Raw genomic sequence first — 12457 nt, 5'->3', positions numbered from 1 at the left:
TTAGTGTCCTTTCAGAGAATTCCCTTCCAGGTGATCAGCCCATCTCAGAGGGCCAGCTATTTCCTTGCTTGTTATACCCGTTAGTGCAAGTCAGATGAAAATCATCACTGGGACCAACCAGGCCCTCCTGATCCACTCTGCCCAGATGCCGATTATCACACCCTGTCTCCTTCAAGAGTTCTTTTCAGGTGGCGATAACAATAGTTTGGCAGGCGACCAAAATGTGGACCTGGTGTATTTCCACTTGTCACGTCCATTCACGGAGCTGGTGGTCGAATGCTGGGCAGTCTGCAAGAAATCGAGTGTCTCCATGATCGAGCCAGCAAGTGCAGTGGTGTCCCAAACTGTGCACAAGCATATCTAACTGGCAGAGCCTCACCAGAATTAGAACCCTAGCCACGGGGAATCTGGGAGACATGGGACTTAGCTTCCCAGTCTTAGCATCCCAGGAGAGCATGCTGGAAGGAAGTGAGGGTGGGTTTTGTGTTTACCCCCAAAACCTCAGTCCCTGCCATCAACAGGTAACCTCATAGGAGGCAGGCTTGTTGACCCCAGGATTTCTGTGATGTGGCCGCCTAGTCCCCAGCGTTGAGTTATGTCAGCGAGGAATAGACCACAGGTGAACCTATCTGTCAATGACCGGCAAACACTGTAGTTTCTATTCACATAAGGTCTTGACAGTTCTGGGTCTGCTGTATAAATCATCTCAGGAGGCGCCGATCAACCCAAAGATATTTGGGTGACTTAGGGCACGTTTTCTGGGACTATCAGACATTTAGGATTCTTTCAGGAGGATGGCATCACAATATACCTCCCTTCTTCTTCTAGACATTATCAACTACTTCATCAGAGACTGTTTCGAATGTCCTGGGCCCTTGCAGTAGAAGCACACAGATTCTTTTATTTTTAAAATCAAAGCAACATTTACATAATATTTACATTACATTTGAAAGTGCGAAGTTCTGTCATCTGGTACACTTTCAATATTGTACAACCACCATCTCCATCTAGAATCACATTATCATCACCCCTAAAAGAAATCCTGTGTCCGTTAAGTGGTCACTCCTCATCTGTTCTCCACTCAGAACTTGGCAGCCACAGATCTGCCTTTTCTTTGTGTGCATTTGCCTATTCTGAGCATTATCATTTATACAAAATCATACAATATGTGACATTGGTGCCAGTATGGTCACTTAGCATAATGTTTTCAAAGTTCATCCACACTGAAGTGTATGTTGGCATTTCCTTTTTATGATTGAATAATAATATTTCACTGCGTGCACACAGCCCAATCTATTTGTCCATTTATCTGTTGATGGATGTTTGGCTGTTCCCCTTAGGACTATTTGAATAATGCAACTTTGCCGCATTCACTTACTTGTTTGAGTAGCTGTTTCAAGTCTGTGGCGTAGACGTCTGGGAGTGGAACTGCTGAATGATGTAGTAATTCTGTTTACCTTATCAATCAAATAATTGTCAACCTAAATTAAAAAAAAACACAAGCAGAGAAACTGGTATGTTTTTCATCTTAAATGTTCCCTAAAGTCTCAAGTTTTAAAGGCTTGGTCCCCAACATGGCCATACTGGGAGGTGGTGGAAGTTTTTTAAGATTGGGATCCAGTGGGAGGTCTTCAGGTCATTGAGGGTGTGCCCTGGAAGGGGATAGTGAGACCCCAGCCCCTCCCCCTCATTTAGTGTTGCCATTGTGAAATGAGTGGCTTTCCCCTGCCTCAAGCTTCCTCCATCCTGCGTCTCCACAGGTCCAAAGCAATGGGTCAATCAGTCATGGATTGGATAGTTTAAAACTGTGAGCCATAAGAAAACCTTTCTCTTTATAAGCTGGTCATTTCAGGCATTTGTTATATCACAATGGAATGTTGACTAACAGAGAGAGGTTCTCCAAGGGACATTGAGATTTATTTGGAAATAGCAGAGCATTGCCATGAGAATATACATGCTGCAGTGAACTATTTGTACTTGAAAGATTGAGGCAAGGGGAAATTTTTAGAGACAAAAATGAGGAGGATTGCATCAGATATTTTGAAACAATTGACTTTGGCTTTAATAATTAGTAATGAGTGGCATTGGCCTGAGGTTGGACAGTTGCTGGGCAGACGTCCTTGTAGAAGTACTTTCTGTAAATTAGAAGTACTTTCTGGCGTGGTCTCTAGGCGAGCTTGTGGTTCTTGCAGGGTCTCACTGAGTCGCCCAGGCTGGCCTGGTACCATTATTAAGTATCAGGAAGCCATGCACAAGAACTCTTCCTGCACATCCTCCTGGATTTCTTTAATCTGTTGTTATTATTGTTCAGGTTGACACAAGTGACTCCATTTTGATTCTGACAACTTTCACCAACTGTATTCCAATGTAGCTACACCTTCTCACCTTCCCACCAGCATTGTATGAGGCTTCCAATTTCTTCACATCTTTGTCAACACTTATTTTTAAAATGATAGCCATCCACCATCCTTGTAGGTGTGCCCAGATTATTATTATTATTATTATTATTATTATTATTATTATTATTATTGGTACTGGGAATTGAACTCAGGGACACTTAACCACAGAGTCACATCCCCCAACCCTTTTTATATTTTATTTTGAGCTAGCATTTTGTTAAGTTGCTTAGGGTCTTGCTAAATTGCTGAGGTTGGCTTTGAACTCAAGATCCTCCTGCCTCAGCCTCCTAAGACACTGAGATTACAGATGTGTGCCACTATGACTGGCTGAGATTCTTAATAAGCAAGGTAACCTAAGCATTAGACTTCCTGTCCACAAACCAGAATGGATGAGGACATTCTGACGAGATCACAGCTTACTCAACAGTATTCTCTGGGTTTCCCCATAGAACAAACTTGTTTCCCTGAGGATTCCCTGGGCTTTTCTGATAATGGGTCCATGAGTGTAACAGGGCAGCGGGCAAATTGCCAATGGACGGATAACAAGTTGTTTTGAAAATTTTCCAATTGGTTCACCCGTCTTCCAGGCTCCTGAGCAGCTGGTGCCCCCCATGAATCTCATACATGACGGATATGAGTGCATCGCAGGTGGTGACCTGACCTTTACTATGATTGGTCCCAAGGGGTTCCTGCTTTAAGATAACTGACTTTCATTTCCTATATAAGCTAACAGCAGCTTACAATACAGCCCTCATTTTGTCACTGCCACCTGTGTGTGTGTGTGTGTGTGTTTTGATCTCTGACGATGAACGTTGAGTTTTCAAAACTCATCTCCCCAAGATCTGAAATATTGTCTGAGATCCACCTCTGCCTCATTTCCAGTGTCACATGGAAGAAAATGTTGCACATTTTGGATGCAATATCTGGTGAACTAATAGGTTTGCAACTAAGGGAAGTAAAGATTTGGTTTTTCCCTCCTCAGTCCTGATGGAGCAGGACTTTCTTCTCAGGAAGGGCAGGAACCCACAATTAGATCAGAGGTGCAGGTTTTCCTGGATCTCCCTCTGTCACGCTCTTGTGGCTTGAATTAGTTCTTCAACAGAGGGAGCCATTGATTTAGGGATTGCAAACCTGGAACTTGACTTCTTGGGGGAGCCAAACGGGACTTTGTCCTCATAATATTGCTTCTTAAGTTCAAACCTCATTGAACTATGACTAAGAACAAGTGCTCAGAGACATAAGCAGTTCCGTGAGAATCTATAAGACAACCTGCCAGGGCCAAGAGAACACTGGTAGTGATGGGATTCCCTTATTTTGAGGTTGTGAGGACCAAAGAGGAGAAATGCCTGCAGCTTCTAAGACCCACTTTGGCTTCACATGCAGAGAATAACTAGGAAGACTCTGGTTTGTGAGAGTAGCATAAGGAAGGGGAGGGGCTTAAGACAACAGGAACTTATTACCCCACAGTTCTGGAAGCTGAAAGTCCAAAATGGACCTATCATCAGGCCTGTGCTCCCTCTCCAACCAGGAAGCCTCTTCCTAGCTTCTGGTGTTTGCTAGAAATCCTTCGCTTTCCTTGATTTATAGATGTATCACTGCAATCTCTGCTTCTGTTGTCACCTGGCTGTCTTCTCCTTGTCTCTGACTTCACATGACATTCTCCTCTCTGTGTCCCCCTCCTCTTCTTATCTGGATTCTAGGCATATTGAACTAGAGGCACACCTTACTGCAGGACCATCTCAGCTAATTACATCTGCAATGATCCTGTTTCCAAATGAGGTGGTCATGTTCTGGGATGGTGGGTTTGGAAGTTTGATGTATCTTTTCTGGGAACACAATCAACCTATAACAGACAATAATACAACGGGAAAAAAGCAAACAGATGAAGAGATTGATAGAAATGAACACAGCCCTGATGCTGTTATTTGGTTTTCTGGATTGGAAGCAGGCAAGATCCACCCAGACTTTTTTTTTTTTAAGTTGTAGTTGGACACAATACCTTTATTTTATTTATTTATTTTTTATGTGGTACTGAGGATTGAACCCAGTGCCTTGCACTTGCTAGGTGAGTGCTCTACCACTGAGCCACAAGCCCAGCCCCCACCCAGACTTTTTAGTTGCTTAAATGAAATAGGTTTTAAATTTTTTTCCAGCTTAACTCATTTGAGTTGAGTGTCTGTACTTGCAGCAGCAAAGAGTCCTAAATGGCAAAGCATCTGCATTTGTCAGCTTTGCATCACTATGATGCAATGCCTGAGGTTATTACCTTTATAAAGAAAAAAAAGAATATTAAGCCCATATCTTGAGGGGGTCAGGGCATGGCTCCTGCATCAGTTCAGGTGAGGACCTCATGGTGAAAGACAGATGGCAATGGCAGGAGTGAGTGTGTGTGGGAACAAGTAGCTATGTCTTTTTAAAAAAATATATTTTTCTTAGTTGTAGATGGACACAATACCTTTGTTTATTTTTATGTGGTGCTGAGGATAGAACCCAGTGCCTCACATGTGCTAGGCAAGAGTGCTCTACCACTGAGCCACAGCCACAGCCCCACAAGTGTTCATATTTTGAGCCGAGAAGCAGAGAAGGAGCTGGGTAGGGCCAAATCGTTTTTATAGCAACTCTCTCCCAAAGACTTTCAAGGAGTCCAATAGGAATTACCCTTTGAGAGCAGAGTCCTGGAATCCTAAAGGACTCCTACTACGTCCCAGGTCCTCTCCATAGCACCACTCCAGGGACCAAGTCATTAATCACAGTTGACCCTTGGGGGACACTTAAACTATACCCAAAGCAAGCAGCATCCCTCATGTTTCAGATTACACTCTCAAATGGGACTTCGGTGTTCCCCAATTCTAACTTAAATTTACCTGTTCTACACTCTTATACTACTCCACGAGGTCTAACCTTTATAGCTCTTATAACAAATCACATTACATCATCACATTATTATTTGGGCTACTGGCTTAATGGCCATCTCCTTCATGACACACTATGTTCCAACAAGGCAGGGACAAGGTTTGCTTTGTTCTTTCTCCACACTGACCTGCACAGTGTCTGTGAGAAAGAATCTGTACAACTAACAGGTTTGAATGAAGGAGTCATTGAATGGTAAAAGGTGACATTGAAAACTAGAGACACCAGGTTTGGGGTGGTCCTTAGCTAGTGACAATTCTCTACTGAGTTGGGAGCTTCTCAGTGTGTGTGTGTGTGTGTGTGTGTGTGTGTGTGTGTACACTTTTTTGCAGTGATGGGGATGGAACCTAGGGCTTCATGCCTGCTAGACAAGAACTGTATCCTTGAGATGTACCCCCCATCCCATTTTATTTTTTATTTTGAGACGGGGTCTCACTAAGTTGCCCAAGCTGGCCTCTAATTTGTGATCCTTCTGCCTCAGCCTCCAGGTAGCTGGGGTGATAGGGGTGTGCTACCTTGCCTGGCTTTCTTAGCATATTTTAACCTTCCAAACTTCCAAACATCCTCAGTCTAAAAGGTGCAAAGACTTACTTTATAGAAACTACTACTCATAAAAGGCAATCTAAAATTCCAACTATTGATATAACAGTTTTTATCTTTTATTAAAAAATCAAGTTTAAGATGAACAACAACAACAAAAGCTTGATTCTTTTTCCCATTTCTGCTTCGGAGTCTCACTTGCATGCCATCTGTTTCCTAAGGGCACCTGCCATTATTCATCTCTGTGTGTCCCCAGATATACTAGATGCATATTCAAATCCATGTACATCCTGCCCCCATTTTAAATAGATGGTAGTATACTATACGCTGTGCTTTTTATTCTTTTCACCCGTATATCTTGGAGTTAGTGCTTATCATCACAATGAGGAGCTACCTCTTCATTTAAATGCTCCGTGAATTTCCATTGTATCAGTGTTATAATTTTTCACACTCAGTTTCCCTTAAATGGACATTTAGGATGCTGCCTGTCTTTTGCAACTATTTCTGAAAGGAGTATTCATTTGCCTTTTGAACATATCTGCAAATATGACCAGAGGATAAATTCCTAGAAGTGAGATTGCAGGATCCAAGTGGATACTTATTTTCAGTTTTGCCAAGTTGCCCACCAAGTAATCAAAACAGTGACCATGCATGTCCCTATAGAAGTCCTGCTTTCTCACAATGCTGCCTACAAAGCACGCTGTCAAACTTCTTGGTCTTGGACAACCTGAGGTATAAAACTCAGGGCAGTCATTTTCAATAAAAATTTAACAATCATCAGCACAGAGAACTATATACTCTAATGCACAACCATGAACCTTTCCTCCACACTCAAACTTGATGTTGATTAATGTCTTAACATTGATTCAGAAATATCGTTCTGTTAGAAATAAACATTACAGGTTTAGTGGAACACATCTGTGTCACTCTCTAATGTCATTCCTTTCCTTCCCATTATGGAGGTGACTGTTGTCATGGATTTTCCATTCAGAACTCCCAGGCACTTACAGTCATGTGCTACGTAACAACCTTTCAGTCAATGGCCAACTGCCTATAAGACAATGTTCCCATAGGATTGTATCACCTAGTGACATCACAGGAACCTTAGTTTGTGTAAGTGCACAGCATGATGTTTGAACAACAAAATGACCTAACAACACATTTCTCAGAACATAGCTCTTTTGCTAAGTGACATATGACTGTATTTATGTTCCCAGTATAATACTTTTCAATATTGTAAACTGTATATATTAGTCATTAAGTTCTGTGTATATGTCTGTATTTATGCTATCACAAGAGAAATTTTAAAATATTGTGAGACAGGTCTGGGTTGTAGCTCAGTGGTAGAGCACTCGTCTAGCATGTGTAAGGCTCTGGGTTCTCTTCTCAACATCACATAAAAATAAATAAATAAAATGAAGGTATTGCATCCTACTACAACTAAAAAAATATTTTAAAAATCATGAGACAAATGAAAATGAAAACAACATATCAAAATTTATGTGTTGCAATGAAGGCAGTGCGAAGAGGAAAATCTGTGGTTATAAATGTTTGCATTGAAAAAGATTAAATAGTTTAAGTCAATAACTTACATTTATAACTTTAGGAACTAGGAAAAATAAGCCCAGAGTTAGCAGAAGGCAATAATAAATAATAAAAAATAAAGCAGAGATAAACAAAATGAAGAATAGAAAAAACATATATAAAGTCAATGAAAGTAAGAGTTGGTTCTTTGAAAAGATCATCCAAATGGATAAATCTATAGCTGGAGTGACCAAGGAGAAAACATTGAAAGAGGGATCAAATAACAAAGTAAGAAATGAACATTGGTACTGATTTTGCATAAATAAAAGGATTATGACAGTTTTTCATAAGAAACTGACAGGTTTCTAACATATAAAAATGTTGCCGGTGCACAGAGATCGTTTTACTACTTTTCTAATTTGGATGCATTTTATTTCTTTTTCTTGTCTAATTGTTTTGGCTAGCACTTTTAGTAGTTTTAAAAAAGATTTGTGTGTGGAGTTGAGAATTGAATTCAAGGCTTGGCACGTGGCCAAGCAATCAGTCACTCTACCACTGAGCTACTCTACCACTGAGCTACTCCCTCAGTAATATTTTGAAAAAAGTGGCAATATCAGGCATTCTTTTCTAATTCCTGATCTTAGTGGCAAAGCTTTCTATTTTCCGCATTGAGTATGGTTTTACCTATGGGCTTTAATATATGGCCTTTATTTTGTTAAAATAGTTTCTTTCTGGTTTTAATGAGTTGGGTTTTCATTTTAATTTTTGTTTTTGTGATTTGTTTTGTTTTCTTTTAAATCAAGAAATGCTGTTGAATTTTAAAAATTTTTTTAGTTGTAGATGGACACAATACCTTTAATTTTATTTATTTATTTATTTATTTTTACGTGATTCTGAAATTGAATTTGTTGCTTCACACATGCTAGCAAGTACTCTACCACTGAGCTATACCCTCACCTGAATTTTTTTTAAGTATGCTTTTTAAAAATTAATTGAGATAAACTTCAGTTTTCCCCCCAATTTTGGGGGGTACTGGAGATTGAACCCAGGGGTACTCTACCTCCTGAGTACAGGATTACAGGCATGCATTATTATGCATGGCTTTTAAATTTACCTTTTAACTTATACATAAAAACATAAAAATTGAACATGTTAATGGGAAATCATGTAATGTTTGAATTTATGTATACATTGTGGAACATTTGAAGATTGATTGATTTTCAGTTGTTGAATTACTCATATATATCTGGGATAAATTCCACTGGTTTGGTGTATAGGAGTTTTAGTAGGCTTCTGGATTTATTTTTACTGAGGATTTTTACATTTATATTCATAGGATATGTTAATCTGTGGCTTACTTGTGGTATCTTGGTATATTTTTATGGCTTTGGTATCAAGGTAATGCTGGCCTCATAGAACAAGTTAAGTTTTCTCTTTTTCTACTATTTTTTTTGGGAAGAGTTTGAGAAGTAGTTGTGTTAATTATTCTTTAAATGTTTGTTAGAGTTCACTGTGATGTCATCTGGTTTTGAGCTCTTCTTTCTTGGGAGATATTTTTTGTGACTGATTTATTTGTTAAATTTACAAATCTTTTCAGATTTTCTGCTTCTTCTTGCATCAATTTTAGTGGTTTGTATATTCCTAGGAATTTGTCCAAGTTATCTGTATGATCCAGTTTTTTTGGCATACAAGTGTTCATAGTAATTTTCATCATCTTTTTTTACTTCTTATGTGTGGTAGTCATGTCTCTTTGCACTTTTTGATTAAAGTAATCTTGGCTTGTTTTAGCACTTTGCAGTTTAACAACTTATTAATTTTAACTTCTCCTTATCTTAAAATATGACTGAGCTTTCCCTTGTGATGATATTGAATCTATAGATCAATGTAGGGAAATTCCCATCTTTAAAATATTGACTCTTCTAACCCATGAGTATAGATTGTGTTCATGAGAAGACAGTATCTTTTCATGACTTTCAATATTGCTCTATAATTTTCTGTATAACTTCATTTATTCTTAACTGCATCTATAAAGTTCAAATTTCTCCAAATGTCTCAAAGTGTAATTTTACATGAAGTCAGGATCTAAATAAATTCCAGACATTGCCTATAACCCATGTCTTCATTCTCTTTTAGTGACCATTTATTACCTCCCATTTCTACTATTTTGTACATTTATTTGTTGAAGTATTAGATGATTTTCTCTGTAAAATTCTCTACATTCTTGAATTGGTTGAGCGCTTACTTATGACTTTTTAAAAATTTATTTCTCTATGCTCCTCATTTATAATAGATGGGCAGGCTGACAATAAAACCTGCACTTTCTGGCCAATTTTCACATCAGTAAAGTTGGAACAAATAGCCTGTGTCTCCTGATGCAGAACCATTATGACTATTCTCATCAAATCATCCAAGTTCCATCTGATCAAGCTTCTAGGTCTAACCATGACTTGACAAGAAATAGAGAGATGGCAAAATAGCATTCTGAAAGAAATCTAACAGGATTAATTAAAGTTAAAAAATGGATATAAACTTTGATCCACTAAACCCTCTTCTTGCAATTTATCCACTAGAAAAAAAGAGCACAATAAGGAACAATAATCATAATAATATACATGATTAGTGCTTATGTTTTCTCTATTCAGTGAGTTCTCACAACAGCTCCCTTCTCCTCACTTTCCCCAGGAAGAAAAGGTACATGAAGACAAGGCACCTTTTTGTGTCACATGCTCGGAAAAGAAAGAACTGAGACTTTGGCTCAGTCTCGATGGGCTGCCTTTATATATTTGCCTTTGTAAATTGGAGTTTGTAGCCTTCAGCATAAACTGAAGGCTAAATTCCAATACTATAGACCAGTCAAATAATGTATGTACATCTGGGCTATTGAATATTTACCACCAATTAGAACAAGTTACAGTCCTGTATTACCAGTGTGGGCAGATGTCCATGACATATTGTAGATGAAGGAAGGCAAGTTACAGAGGAATGTGAATGGTTTAATTTTTTAACAGAAAAATCCTGAGCCCGTAGTACTCTAGTGGCTAGGCTAACTGCCGAGGCTTTCTGCCAGGCATTGCTCACTTAGTTCACACTCCTTCCAGGAAAGTGGGAGGAAACTGGGGCACAATGGCTTGTCCCAAGAGCTGGAGAACTGAGGTCTGATAGGAAAGGCAGCCTGATTGTGGAGCTCCAGCCCTTAACCCTCAGTAGAACTGTCTCCTAGACATTTTTAAAAACACTTTGTGCAAACACACACACAAACCTGTTCTGTCTCCCTGATACCACGTTGGCACATAGTCAATTCCACACCTACAGTGCAGGGCACCGGGTGACCTTGGTTAAGGTCCTTTGCTCTGCCCCAGCTTGGAATCCTCTTTGAAAATGTGAACGAATGCCCACTTTTGGGGGGCAGGATTACTATGCTGTGCTACCTTAGACCGTGACATTTCATAAATAAGAATTGACTATAATTTGGCAAGTGATTTACCACTGAGATATATCGCCAGCTTCCCTGTGAAAAAAAGTAAATATTTGCAGATAAATTTAAAGTCTCCTTAAGACAACATAAACCCCCTCCTCTGAAGATATCCCTCTTACTAATTACTTATGCAGACTTCCTGGACTTTCCTATGATTCTGTATCCACTTATGGTAGCTATAGAGAAAACATAAGAGAGCTGTCACACACCCATTGTATTTTGGATTATGTAATTTGAAATAATGCTAATGAAATGAATGGTAAGCCCTGGAACTGAAATGATATATTTTTAAAAATTGTCAAGAATCCTAGACTATTGCACGGCACAGTGGCACACACCTGTAATCTCAGTGGTTCTGGAGACTGAGGCAGGAGGACCGTGAGTTCAAAGCCAGCCTCAGCAATTTAGTGAGACCCTAGGCAACTCAGTGAGACCCTGTCTCTAAACAAGATACAAAAAAGCGCTGGGGATATGGCTCAGTGGGTAAGCGCCTCCTGGGTTCAATCCCTGGTACCAAAAAAAAAAAAAAAAAAAAAAAAAAAAAAAAAAATCAAAGCTGACATTGCTGCAGTGTGGTGCCCTTTGAGCTGATGTATGGAAATTAAGTCCTTTAGGGTTCTTGCTAAATTTCTGAGGCTGACTTTGAACTGGTAATCCTTTTGCTTCAGTCTCCCCAGTCTCTGGGATTACAGGTGAGTGTCATGGCACCTGGCCTATTTACTGTTTTTTTTTTTTTTTACACGTTATCTACTTTTATTCTCTAAAAAGCATATGTTCAATTTTTAAAAAACGGAATTCTATCTTTTTAATATTTATTTTTTAGTTGTAGGACACAATACCTTTATTTATTTATTTTTATGTGGTGCTGAGGATTTAACCTAGGGCCTCACATGTTCAAGGCAAGCATTCTACCCCTGAGCCACAACCCCAGCTCCTTGGGGTTCTATCTATGTCTTTGGTTGAATAATGATTCCAAATTCGATTATGAACTTTCTTACAGATGAGTTAGCTTAGTTTGCGTTATCATTTTGAATTTATTTTTACATATTCATGTGGTTAAACATTTAAATTGTCTATTTTTTTTTCTTTTTGGTACCAGGGATTGAATCCAGGGCTACTTGACTGCTGAACCACACCCCCGCCCTTTTTATTTTGAAATGAAGTTCTGGGTAAGTTGCTTAGGCATCATTAAGTTGCTGAAACTGGCTCTGAACTCACCATCCTCCTGGCCCAGCCTCCAGAGTTGCTGGAATTACAAGCATGCTCCACCACACCCAGATAAATTGTCTAAATTTAAGTTCCATTTTTTTTCTGTCATTAAACTGTGAACAAGATTCTTACACACATCTTTGGACAATTATTTCATTAATATCCACTCCTAGAAGTTGAATTGCTAGGTTAAAGGATGTTTTTATTATTGATATAGAGTAGGTTCCAGAAAGTTTGTGAAAATTACCTTTATAACTGTCACCAGGGAAATGAATATTTCTTTAAATCTGTACCTACCCTGAATATTACTATAATTTTAATTCTCTTTAAAATTTTACTTTCCAAAAATATTTGGTAAATATTTTTTTTCTTTGTCATGATGAACTTTCTCATATATTTG

Source organism: Urocitellus parryii, chromosome 9 (genome assembly GCF_045843805.1).
Source record: "Urocitellus parryii isolate mUroPar1 chromosome 9, mUroPar1.hap1, whole genome shotgun sequence".
NCBI classification, from domain to species: Eukaryota; Metazoa; Chordata; class Mammalia; order Rodentia; family Sciuridae; genus Urocitellus; species Urocitellus parryii.
The sequence above is the reverse complement of the archived record's forward strand: the minus strand, read 5'-3'. Positions refer to the sequence as shown.